General features: G+C 40.3%; 1 protein-coding gene across 1 annotated transcript in view; it reads right to left on the bottom strand.

The window, feature by feature from the left end:
• CDH8 (cadherin 8) overlaps nucleotides 1-13,626 on the bottom strand; it is a 1,279,274-nt gene that overhangs the window by 319,782 nt on the left and 945,866 nt on the right. The window lies entirely within an intron of this gene.

The following is a 13,626-nucleotide window of genomic DNA, read 5'->3' on the forward strand; positions in this document are numbered from 1 at the left end:
CCAAACAGGCACCCATGCACAAAATTCAGAATTCTCCTGCTCACTTCTGGCTGTTGAGGCGTGGTCTCTTATTTGCAAGCCTTCCACAATGCGTACTGCATTATTTTGGATGACTTGAATCCGGGAGAAATCTCCCTTAGCAATGCCGAGCAGGAGACTAGCAGGAGACTAGCCCAGTAGTATAACTTAATCCATATAACCGCATGGGCAAATGTGGCACAGTTTGTATTATTAAGAAAGAGACAAACCTGGGGACGAAGCTGGGCCAGAAATTTCGGATGGTAGGATGTGCTGGAAACCAGGCTGTTAACCTATGATTTCATGGAAAGCTCCTGGTCCATAGTTACTTCGAGAGTTTTAACTTTGGATTGGATCTCGATGCTGCAATTTAGCTTGCACAGTTGTGGTGTAGTCCCCACAGCCATAAGCTCAGTCTTGGAATCATTGAACACAAGCTTATTTGCTTGCATCCACGACTAAATCAAACCATATGTGCGATTGATGGTAAAGGAGCCCGAAGCATATCCCCCAGTAAACGAGAAAAGGCTTGTTTTTCATCAGCCTTGTTTACATAAATTATGCCAGCTGCATCTAACTGATTGAATAATGGGAGCGTAAAGATGTTAAAATGTGTAGGTGGCACACAAGAGCCCTGTGGCACAAATCAAGTAACCAGGAACTCCTCTGCCTGAAAGAAGACTATGGCCTTTCAATCTGACAGAAATGACTTAACCCAGGTTGCAGCTGCAGTAGAGAAGTATGCTGTGTCATAAAGCCTTTCTGTGAGTATGGAGTGCTCAACTAGGTCAAACGCTGCAGACAAGTCTAATAGCATGAGCACGCCCATATTACCCTTTTCCCTAATGTTAAAGAGGTTAGTTTTCATCTTGAAGAGGGTAGACTCAGTTCTGTGGTCGCTCCGGAACCCTGATCGTTTCTGACCTAGAATAACATAACACTGTAGGAACTCCTCGATTTGAAGCTGTGCCACCTTATGTACAATTGTTAACAAGTAAGGCACATGTTGTAATTGGCTTGTAAGTACTTGGTATAGTAGCATCCAATGAAGATTTCTTGATTCAACGGGACATCCAAGCTTTCTTGATGTTGGTGGGTATGGAGTTTTCCCTGAAGAATGCATTTATAAATGTAGTAATTACTGGGACCAGTTGCAGGGTGCAAAGCTTGATAGTGAGGGCAGGCTAAATGTCCCCCTAAAAATGTGTTGGTTTATGTTTTTTTAGGACTTCAGCCAGATATTGTTCGCTGATAGATTGAAACTCAAATCTTGTACATTTCCCATAGGGCTCAATGGGAATGGGGAAGGCGCTAATAACGGTACCGTAAATGACGGTACCGTTATTAACTCTAAAATCCCTTTGCGGGTCCCGTCCTTAAGCAGGCGTTAAGGAAGGACCCCCAAAGGGAACTCGTAGTAGGGTGGTAAGGGTTTAACGGTACCGGTCTCGTTACTTGTAATGAGGTCCATGGTCTTTGAATCCAGGTTTACTCTGGTACCCACTTTAAATTAACGAAGATTAACCAAGTCTTGTGAAATTGTCATTATTCGCCATCTTCCTTCTCTCAAGCAGAACACGGGGGATCTTGCTTGATCCACGTCACATCTGTGTTACTAACAATTCTAGGCCTGGCGCTGGAGTCAGAATCTAAATTATGCTAAAATAAACCAGGTTGATCTCGGATGGTCCCAAAGGAAGCTCTTTCTAAGGGGGAGGAGGATATTTAGACGTTCCATTGGCTTTAGTGGACATGTTTATGAGAGTGAAAAAAGATGCAATGGCTTTGTCCAGACATCGAGGTTGTTCTATTTGTTTCTCGAGTGAACTGCAGATGCTGATGGAACAGTCTCTCGTGAATGTGTGGCTGTATTCATGCTGTAATATTCTTTACTGAGAAACACCATCAACACTGGTGCAGGCGTCGGATGTGTAAGACACACTTTTGCAGGAGCCAACACATGTGAAATAGAGAACAAGGATGCAAATAGGTGCACTGTCCATGCATCAGATTTAGCAATTGATATAGTTTAGGGCAGGAAAGATGCATATATTTAAAAGTTGGCTTCAAAATCAAAAGTGCATTTTAAGTATAATGAGTATCTCAGCACCAACATCACTGATGGCAACTTATTAATATTGTTCTTATGTTGGACAAATAGCTCAGAGTTCTATTGGGCAGGCAGATGCCTTCTCCCCACCACCAGCTCCCAAATGTGCTGATGAGTCAGCATACGACATCTCTTTGGGCAAGTTGTGATTGGGTGTGCTGTTCCTTCACACAATGGGCCTGATTTACAAAGCATTTTTCAATGGGATATCGCAATTGAAAATCGCTTTTCTAAATCAGGTCGAATGTCTTGGGTCAGAACATAGATTTTAATGAGACACTCCATCCTGTGTTTCGGGGAGTGTTCATTTCTTTAGTTCATCAATTGGAAGGCCCCTGGAAAGTCATCAACTGCTTTTCTCAATGGGAGTTAAAAAAAACAATCCGCTTTAGAAGTGCTTTACTGATTCTTTTACAAAATCCGATAGTACCTTATATTACTATAAAAACAAATATCCTTCCTATAAATTGCCCATGAACGAGTCTAGATCTGGACTACCGCCCTTATGCACAGGAATACATGCATTTAGGCATGCTTAATATCTTTGGGGCATAATTGCAGTGACCATTATTTTGCACTGGTGTAATGCAGGTGCACATGCACAAAATGTGTTTGCCTTTGTGCAAATGTATGGTAATAGGACCACAGGTGCAACTTGTCAAATGTATTGTGCAAGTCCCAGCATTTACATTAATTCGGTCCTATTTCCAGAGGACACTGTTTTAAACATTCAACGACTGCTTCATAGTCCAGAAGGACAGAAGGACAGTGTTCAAGTGTATTTAAGATTTCTGCTTGGAAGATCAAAATAAAGCACAATCGAATATGGCATGGACGTTCACGGACTCCTGGGGTTTTCTGAATACAGTCTACCGTAACTAAACCAGTACATTACTCACAATGAAAGCATTTATATCTTTGGTGGTGCTGTCTAATCATTTTATTGTTTTTATTTTTTATTCACCAACAATTTAATTAACATGTATTCCATGAACATGAGGTGGGAAATGGGCCACCCTTTGCATTGAGTTTCCATTGCCCCCGTCACAGGCGTTTCAGAACAGATGCATGCTGTAAAAAGTGTGAGGGAATATTACATTTCCCAGGGTCAACAGAACTCCAAGACTACTGACAAGGCTTTTCAGCATTTAGTAGTTGGGTCAGTTGATGTGCACTGTGAAATCTGGAGAAATATTAGCAGTGTATCTTTGCCAGTACCTAATAAAGACAGAATGGCCTCTACATGTCTTATATGACAAAGGGAAAATGTTTAAGAGAATATTTCCATCAAGGTTCATATCGATAAAGCTTTGAGAGTTGTGTACTTCAGTGCTTGTTCTAGGGTCCTTTCCTTTGATCATACACAATGTTTGGTTTACGCAGCATTGCCATGGTCAGGATAGCGAACATAAAGGACAGAATTGAAGTCAGGGACAACTTTGATACTGGCACTGTTCCTGACTGCCTTTGGAATGTCATGGACATGTGTTGTTCATGCTGTCATTGCTGTAGACACTTTCATTAGTTTTGGGGGTTATGTCAACAAATTAAACTGGGTCCTTACATCCTTGAACACGATGTGAATAAATATCCCTTACAAACAGATGAGGCTGACTTGGACTCGTGTAAATGTCTTAAATGAGTTGAAAATGCAACAATGTGCATAGCAGGCATGCCTTACTGAGTTGGTGCTTGCTCTAGTATGTACATCTTCTGTGGCTACCCTAGGGCTAAATTCCAAGATAGCAGAAGTGCTGCACACACCCTTCAAAGTTCCTGGGTCACTCTAGGCTCAGAAATGCTGCCAATAAATCGTGGTGTGATCGGGAATCCCAACAGGAAGCTATGCTTGTAAATGGGCCTCATCATAAGCTTGCTAGTCAGGTAAAAACGGTGCCGGTAAGCTTACCGGTACCGTTGTTACCGGACTGACAAACTATGAGTTCTGCTTGTGGGTGCCTTACTGCCCACTAGGACCGGCACCCGCGAGCAGACCATGTTAAATGCACCGGCACCATTCATGATGTATCCAGAGTCCCCATTCCAATTGAGTCCAATGGGACTCAAATGGGAATGGGGAGTAATTATTACCGGCAATGGGGATTTACCGGGTCAGCCAGGGCTGGAATGCCCCAGTAATTCCCCATTGCCGGGTGCCTGTAAATTCATGATTCCGGCGGCAGCCGTGCCAATATTTACTGGCACGGCTGCCGCCGGAGTCATAATGATGCACAATGTGTTTCATTATGGCTGTATCAGTGGCTGACCAGTATGATCACTTCACTGTGTCTGTCTTTCTCATGACCCTGTGGGTATCCTCATCTGGAGAAAGATTTGTTTTCCTATAACTTCTTTGGTGTATGGAGAAGTGTCATGGACTCTGATTGTACAGACAACAATGAAATTAGTTTTGTTCCACTATAGTAGGGGTCTGAAACCACTTCCATGATCCCTCCCCTTTGGCAATACTGGCTAGGGCAGATGGAAGTCGTTGTACAAAACATCTGGATAACCAAAGGTTGCAGACCCCTGCACTCTACCAAACTGACCTCTTTAGACAATACGTCTTACTGACACTAGACTTCCTAGCACCATTTTATATACTGTACGCCAACATTTGGCTTATTAAAGCACCTGTGTTTCTACATGCAAAACGTCTACATGGTCCAAGAAGAGCACAGGATTTGTGATGTAATTCAGCAGTGCGTGCTATTGCTTCTAATTCAATGATTAAAGTAAACATTCATGCTGCCATGTCTTTTTTACACCTGGGCTGATCTAATGGTAGTCCACTTTCCAGGATGACAAAGTAGTGTTAGTCCAATGAAAAAGCTATCTCCTGTGACTTCCACACCTCAAAGAGAAGTGAAGAAAGGGCAATAACTAAATGTTTTAATTACCCTTTTGTGGACCAGGCACTCACAGTACCTGACTGCCCTTGTCGGTGGGACAAAGACTGGCATGCACATGGATATTTCTCCTCAGTGAAAGGTGGAGTGAGCAAACACGTGGTTTGAAACCCTCCTGAGTGGAGGAAATTCCAAAAAACATGGAATTTGACCCATGTTTATTCTCAGTAGAGGGGCACCCCACTCCTTTCTAGTGATGAACATCCCTATGCCATCTCGTGTCATTTCTTTAGGAAGGGCAAATCTTATCTCTCGGCGAAGTTACCCATACTGTGCAATGTTCTGTGAACTGGTGATACGTTTGTTGCGAATACAAATTAAAACATTAGTATGAAAGAATGACCTTTCTCCTCCAACTGTAGCACAGTAGTAGTGTCTCAATCTGATATGATTTTGGAATGAGGTCTAACTCTTGGACTTGCCCGTAACCTCAGGGATTTTAGTGGGTTCATTTCCTTGTTTAGTTTGAAGCAGTTTGGAATTTCGATGTTATTGTGCAGCAAGAACGTCAAGGATTGTAACAACAATACTACTACTACTACTAATATTAATAATAATAATAACAACAATAATACTATTAATAATAATGTTGATGTGCAGTAAGAAACAGACACATGACACAATGTTTACTTGATGTATGCTGTAGGATGTTCTAGTGGGATGCCTGACATTGCTATTGTTATATGTGATGAATGTCCACGTTTTCCAACCCTATCCACAGCCAGGACATCCCATGGCACACAATGAAACCCCCTTCTTAATTTTTATGTTAATCATATGTTAACCGCAGCGACATGTGCAGCACGTTGATGCTTCCCAGATAGTTTTGCGCTATAGAAACCCAAATACTAAACACCAGAAATACTAATGTCCGGGTGCCATCTTTAGAACATAACCATGCGTTCATATTTGTAAATAAGAAAAACGTTGTGCACCCAAGTCAAGCACTTGTCCCTTTTCAAGTGCACAGTGCACTGCATAATGCCTGCAGATGAGGTACAATGCATGCATTTCTGCACAGCATTTTTTGTGTGATCTCTTAAGACCAAAACACTTGTCCTTTTTCAGGGACACAGTTCACTGCATAATGCCTTCAGATGAGGCACAGCGCATGCATTTCTGCACAGCATTTTATGTGTGATCTCTTAAGGCCAAAACAATTGAATCTTAATGTGAATCATTTAGCCTCACTACAAGTTTGCCGGTATGCTGGAATTACCGGTAGATTAAAAGTGCCGGTTTAAACGATACATCGCGATTCCATGTTGTCCCATAGAACTCCAAGGGGGGATTTTGCATGTATTACCAGCAAAGTTGTAGTTGCCTGGTCCGGTAAAAGTGCCAGTAAACATTATTACTGGCACTTTAACTGTGTACCGGACAACTTAATATGATGCCCATGTATGTTTTCAATTATGGCACAAATGAAATCTAATAATTGTGTCTTGCATAGAAAACCGTGTTATTAATGTGTGTATTAGAGGGTTTTTTTTATTAGTATTATTGTATTCTTCAGTGTACCTCAAGAATGGAAAACATCATCACAACCTTTTTACTGTATTCCAAATTTCATTTGGAAATAAACATACTTATGAACTGCAATAGAGCAGACATGCTGGCACCAAACATCGAAATGAATGTGGAAAATGAAGATAAATATATTCTTGTCGGTACACTGAGTGCAAAAGTATGATTTGGTACGCAGAGTCAGGCTTGCTCTATTTTTATAATATTGTGAAAACAGCGTGTTTTCCAGTAACTGCTTTCTAAAATGATCTTTTAGGGTTTAGAAGTGAACACCTTATGTGTAAAATATAGGAGAAAGTGCTTCAAAAAACGTAATACGCTAATCAGACAATTTCATTTAATAAAATAAATGGGTTGCCTAAACCATACAATGTATGGACCAGTCTCAGAAATCTGAATATTATAATAATATCAGATGTTCACATGCAATCATAAGGTTTTCAAACGATCAATCCTTTTTTTTTCCATATTGTTGAGTTTCTCATATATAGGCTTTCGGTGGGTGCCCATAACTAAGCTTAGAGCTCAAATATTAATTCTTGGACTAGCAAAAACATCATATGAGCTAGAGAAGGAGCTTGCACAAAAGCGCACTCCTTAAATTATCTAGAAAAAATGTGCAAAAATACTCTTGACTTCACAAATGATAGTTGTGTATGTATATTCACTGAAAAAAACCTTAGTTAATGTGCAGTTAAGAGGCACAGAGTTAACGCAATAAAAATTCAGCAGATGCGGGAAGTCATGACCAGCTCAACTCGGCGCACTCCCTCTGATGTGCCCCATAATCCTATGAACCCCATAATGCCATTTTTTATGTCATTGTTAATACCTCCTTTTATAATATGTATGAGCTCCTGGGCTTTGCAGCAGGAACGTGCTGAATTAAGCTGGCCTTGACTTCTCATGTTTCCTGAATTTCAAGTCTTTAGTTGCGTTAAATCTTTGCATTTTAACTGTATCTTAGCTAAGGGTTTTTCTGTGAATTTTAAGGGTTGTGTTACATCATAGATGTTTTTTACAGGACACTAGCCATGTCCTTTGGCCATGGCCACTGTACATGCTCCCCTAATATTTCTCTTTTAGACCCACTAGGTGACCATGACCACTATACATGTCTTTCAAGCCCACTACCCAGGGCCACCGGTCCGGCCAGTGAGCACAGCCTTCCGCAATGCCCACTGTCTATTTACAACACTACTTTTCTTTTCTGTTCACTAGCCATGGCCTTCACCTATGGCCTTTTTGCTTTGTCCCCTTGACTTCGGTGCCCACTAGGTGCTGTTTCCACTGTACATGTTCGCCAAATTTATTTCTTTTGGACCTTCTAATGCCCCCTTCCTCGTGCCATGCTACCACAACTCCCATCAAGTTCTTTTTCCCTCCCTGGGCCTCTCTCATACCTTCCTCTGATGCACTTTCATTCCCAATCTAGTTTTCTATCATAACCACTGTTATCCCGCCGATAACTCCGGTTATTCGAAAACGTTCAAGCTCTGAACTTGGTCCCAAGCCCCCCACCTCAGCTGCCCAATTTCACGTGGTGTCCTCTTGCCACCTCCCTAAATCTAGCCTGTTGCCCTTTAATCCTTTCTCCCCCTCCAAATTGTATTTTTTCACTTTTGTTTTAGGGCTAACCCCGGTCATATGCATCATAACAGTGGCTATCTCTCACATTGAGCAAAAAAATTATGGCATATTTTTTCATTTCTGAAAAGACTCGCTGATGCATAGTGGGACATATATATAGCTATAATTTTGGAAGAAGGGGGCACCAACCTACATTTCAAATATTTTACCCATTACTGGATGGAATAACCCTTGCTGGAAATAGTTTTAGCTTCTCTGAGCCTCTCTGCTGCAAATCACCAAAACCAATATAAAGGTTTCAAGGAACAGAGGACACCAGAGACGTCATTTCACCAAAATGCCAAGGGCAGCGGAAGTGACCTCACAGGACCCTTGATGTCTGATGACATCACAGGAAGTGATGATAATCTGTTGTTATATCGGACTTATGCTTAAGCGCAGTATATAGAACAAATATACATATAATACCACCCAAGCTGTGTTGGCACACGTCTATTGACCTCAGAAGGATGAAAGGCTGAGTTGAGGTGTTTAAGAACAGACTAAATCAGTGACTCACCCCCTGAAGTGTGCCTGAAATAAACCTTTAATGAGTCTAGCAATTATTGTATAAAATTCCAGAAAGACAAAATATTTGATATTCCTATTCTTTCTTATTTAGGGTCACTGCTTAAAGTGTTAGACTTGTGGAACCCCTGAACAAGAAAGCCAGCCATTCCAGAAGCAAATATCCACATGGTGCTGGCCACAGCCCAGGAGCTTACATTAAAAAAAGCCCTTTGTTTTCTTTTTTTTTTTAAGGATAACAGGGGAGACGACAAGGTTAGCAAGGGAGACCTCAGGGTTTGCATTTGCGACCCCTGGCATCCCCTACATGATGTCCCTGGGGGCCCCCCATTCTCTCTGAAATACTGTATTGATTTACCACAAACCAGTCAAAAAAATTAAGTCAACGCTTTGTGCCCAAATTGTTTCTTATTTGGTCCAAATCTGTCAACCATTTTTCAAGCTACGGCTATTCAAAAACTATGGGAAAACAAATGTGAGTAGACTTTTTTTTATTGTTTCTTAATAACTTTTTCATTTTCTAACAAATTGTTCCAAAAATATACAGTTTAGCGGGGCACTTTACAAACAAACAAACATGTTTTGAAAATGTAATCCAAATCCATCCAGCAAGTCAAAGGTTATTACCGTTGCTCAGCCACTGTGCTGTAAAAAGGATCAAGGCCTACATATAGATTTTAAGGAGCAGAGAGCACCGCCTTCTCTGTCATATATCTGTAAAACTACTGGATGGATTTACCCCAAAGCAGTCAAGAAATGTAAGTCGAGGCTTTGCGCCCAAGTTGTTTTTTTATTTGGACCAAATCAACGGAGTGATTTTCAGGCTACAACTGTTCAAAAAGTGCACTTGTTCTCTGTGATAAAACAAATGCGAATAGACTGAAAACTGTGTTTTTATTGGCTCTTAATAACTTTTTCATTTTCTAACAAAGTGTTTCCAAAATATCCAATTTAGTGGGACACTTTACAGTTTGTTTTTAGAACTTCATCCAAATCCAACCAGCAAGTCACACATTATTAGCCTCGCTCAACTTCTCTGCTGTAAAAACATCAATGCCTAAATAAAGATATTTAGGAGCAGGGAACAGCCCATTCTCTGTCATATATATTTAAAACTACTGAATGGATTTACACCAAACCAGTCAAGAAATGTAAGTTGACACTTTGCACCCAAGTTGTTTCAAATCTGCCCAGTGGTTTTCACGCTACAGCTGTTGAAAAACTGTACTTTTTTTCTACAGGAAAACAAATGTGAGTAGGCTGAAAACTGTGTGTTTATCTTGTCTTAATAACTTTTTCATTTTATGACAAATTGTTCCCAAACGTCCATTTTGAGGGGCCCTTGACAAACCTTTGGTTTAGAAAATGTCATCCAAATCCATCCAATCCGTCAAAAGTTATTAGACTCTCTCAGCTGCAAAGCACCAAGACCAATATAAAGGTTTAAAGGTAGAGGGGGCACCCCGTTCTCTGTACAATAATAAAAATAAACTGGTTTGGATGTAATCCCATAACAGTCAAGGAAATTAAGCCCACACTTTGTGGAGAAATTGTTTCTTATTTGGTCAAAATCTGAAAAGTGGTTTTCAATGTACGGTTGTACCTTTTTCATTTTCTAACCAATTGTTCCCAAAATGTCCATTTTAGTGGGGCTCTTTAAAAACAGTTTGTTTTGATAATTTCATCAAAGTCAAAGGTTATTAGCCTTGCTCAGCCTCTCTGCTGTAAAAAACCATAAAGGACTATATAAAGATTTTAAGGAGCAGGGCGAACCCCCTTCTCTGTCAAATATCTTTAAAACTACTGGGTGGATTTACCCCAGACCAGTCAAGAAATTTAAGTCAACACTTTGAGGCCAAGTTGTTTCTTATCTGGTCCAAAATTTCCACAGGGATTTAGGCGCTACAACTGTTAAAAAACAGAACTGTTTCTCTACAGGAAAATGAATAGGCTGTAAACAGTGAGACAGTGGTGTTTTGTTTTCCTAATAATATTTTCATTTTTTGTTCCCAAAGTTTGAAGTTGGTGTGATGGGGGGCCTTGACAAATATTTTGTTTGGAGAATTTCATCCAAATCCATCCAGTCAGTCAAAAGGTATTAGCAATAGAATTTTGGGGAAACATTTCTTCTTTTTCATTTCTGAAAGACCTATCAGACTCTCTGCTGCAAAGCAACCTGGGAGAGATAGCTATAATTTTGGGAGAAGCTGCACCCTCTTCTCCATCAAAAATGTTAACAACTACTAGACAAAATAACCCAAGACCCTCCCAGAAATCGAGTCAATGCTTTGTACCCATGTTTTTTCATACCTGTTACAATTCCATCCAGCAATTTTGGCTTTGCGCTGGAACAACTTTTTGACTTTTTCTCTATGGGAATAGGAATGGGGACTAGGAAGAAACAGCGTTTTCTTAAAAAACTTTTTTAATAATTGTTTTACAGATGTTTCCAAATATTTCCAGTCAAGTGGGCAGTGTCAATCTTCTGGTTTGCACATTTTCAGCCTTATCTGGCATGCAATTAAAAGTTTATTTACTAGCAGTTCATTTTTCAGCTTTTCTATGTATCTCGATACCTTAACTATAGTGTGGCAACTACCGCACTACAATATAGATCACATCAGACAACCCTTTTACTATTTCTAGAAAATGCTTTTTCTGTTGAGCGGTTTAATTTTGAACCACTGTCAATGACAGGTATTGCACATTCATTTTGCAAAGGCACTCCTCTTTTGGAGGTTGTTTGTACTGTGCAATTTATGGCCATTTTGTATCGTTGATTGGATCTTTGTATTTATTGATATTTATAGTAATGCTGTGGATGCCCCAGTATTTTGCACATGCAATGTTTGGCTTATACTCACTACATTGCATTGCATATCTTCTATGCTATGTCCTATCAACCTGTATCACAGGAATATGCTTTTTTTAACTACTTCTACATTGCATTATTCTATGCCTAATTTTATACATGCATGTCATGGGGATTGCGAGACATATTAGCACTTTATTGCTGTATCACTTTAATGCTCTAAACTAGCGGCAAAGAATTGCTGCACACAACGCTTTGCGCATTGTTTTTTAATTGTAGCCTTCAATTGCATTCTTTTAACCATACTTGCAGTAGTTTGTTCATATTAATACCTTGGTAGACTTATACTATGATGGGCACTTGCACTTTAATTAGAAATCAATTGTGACAATATGAATATCGCATTTTGTGTTAGTTCAATATGGCCACTGTGCATGTAATATGCAGCTGTTCTTGTGTAGGTCTATCTCAATGGAAATTAAAAAGAGACTGTGGCTTGCCTATATTTACTGTTTGGGGGGAGTGGCACTCTGTGATCAAGCACCGGGCTGGTGCCAAACGCGTAGTTGAAGCGACTGCATTGCAATTAGTATAAATAAAATGTCTTTGCAATTAACTGTTTTCACCTATCATTGGTGTAGCAGATCACATCATTATGTACATCATAGTCAGCTAGAGTATAGTAGATTGGTGAGATTGTATCCACCGGAATGCAAACAAGAACACATTGATTGCTACTATGTTCTGTTGGATATGCTAATTATTTGTGAAAACACATTTAACACTGCACAGTCTGTGAACAGATAAAATACTTCTACCCCTATTTTACAATATTTTGGGCATCCTCATATGACTTATTGTGCATGTCTGATGCAATGCTTGCTCGCCAGAAAGCTGAGTTGCCACATTTATTGTGTTGAGACGAAATTTTTTGCTACCTTTTTCATACAGTAACCACAAACTACCTGAGAGATGAATAGAACATCCCCATTCAGTTGCCAGAAACCTAACTGGTTTGAGTTCATAAATTACCACTAGCTATTGGCTACATATAGCTGAACATAATTATTTGGGTGAAAACTATATAATTCAGTATGATAATAATATTGGGCCTCATTACGACCCAGGCGGTAAGGGGTTTACGGCGGCGTAAACAGCGCCGACCCTTACCGCCTGATTCCGAGGTCCCTTAGCGCCATGGAGGATTTAACACCTGCTTTTAGCAGGTGTTAAAATCCATAGCGCTAAGGGACCTTGTTGTTAATTACGCCACCGTAATTTACGGTGGCGTAATTAACGCCTTCCCCACTCCCATTATGCCCTATGGGGCAGAAATGGGGAAGGGTAAATGGGTTAATGGGGACTTACCGCCCCGCCAACCTCGGAATGGGGCGGTAAGTCCGCCAACCACCATGGCGTAAACGTAGCTCACTCACTCTCATCAAAGTTTTGATTACACAAAGTCTCTATACTTCAATGTACGTCATAGACGTCATCCTACATGGAAAACAGTAAAACCTACTGAGGAGAGGGATTGGTTAAGGGAGCATATATACATATAGTGTGTATAAGTGTTAATAACATTAGTGGCTGCTCCTTATCTGGTAGGCACGCCTCAAACTACCTCCAAATACATTTACTACAGATTATAGAAAAACAATAACAGTGGATTGGTTTCCGCAACATTGTGTAGCATGCTGCTACATGGCCACTCATGATTGGTTGGCATATTCTACCAACCTTGGACATTCGGCTCACTAGACGCACTTAAGCAAAATTAAACTCAGATGCAGAGAACAACATCAGACCACTGCCCACTTTGGACGATTAGCCTGCCATCTCTCATCACCAAGGCTTCTCCTTTGTATTTGATCTTGGTGATTTCTTTCTTATATGGGATTTATAAGTGAAATAGGGTACACCACTAACTTTTCCTGAGGTTTAATGAATAGACCTTGTTTTTGAGTTATGCACAATATGTCAGTTGGTCACAAATGTGTCCATTTTGACCTGTTGTTTACTGTTATTTGATTTATTTATGATGGGTGCTATTACTCCTCTTGACCTCTGGAGACTTGGTTGCTCTGTCTTAC

Source organism: Ambystoma mexicanum, chromosome 1p (genome assembly GCF_040938575.1).
Source record: "Ambystoma mexicanum isolate Mex_15411 chromosome 1p, UKY_AmexF1_1, whole genome shotgun sequence".
Lineage (NCBI taxonomy): Eukaryota > Metazoa > Chordata > Amphibia > Caudata > Ambystomatidae > Ambystoma > Ambystoma mexicanum.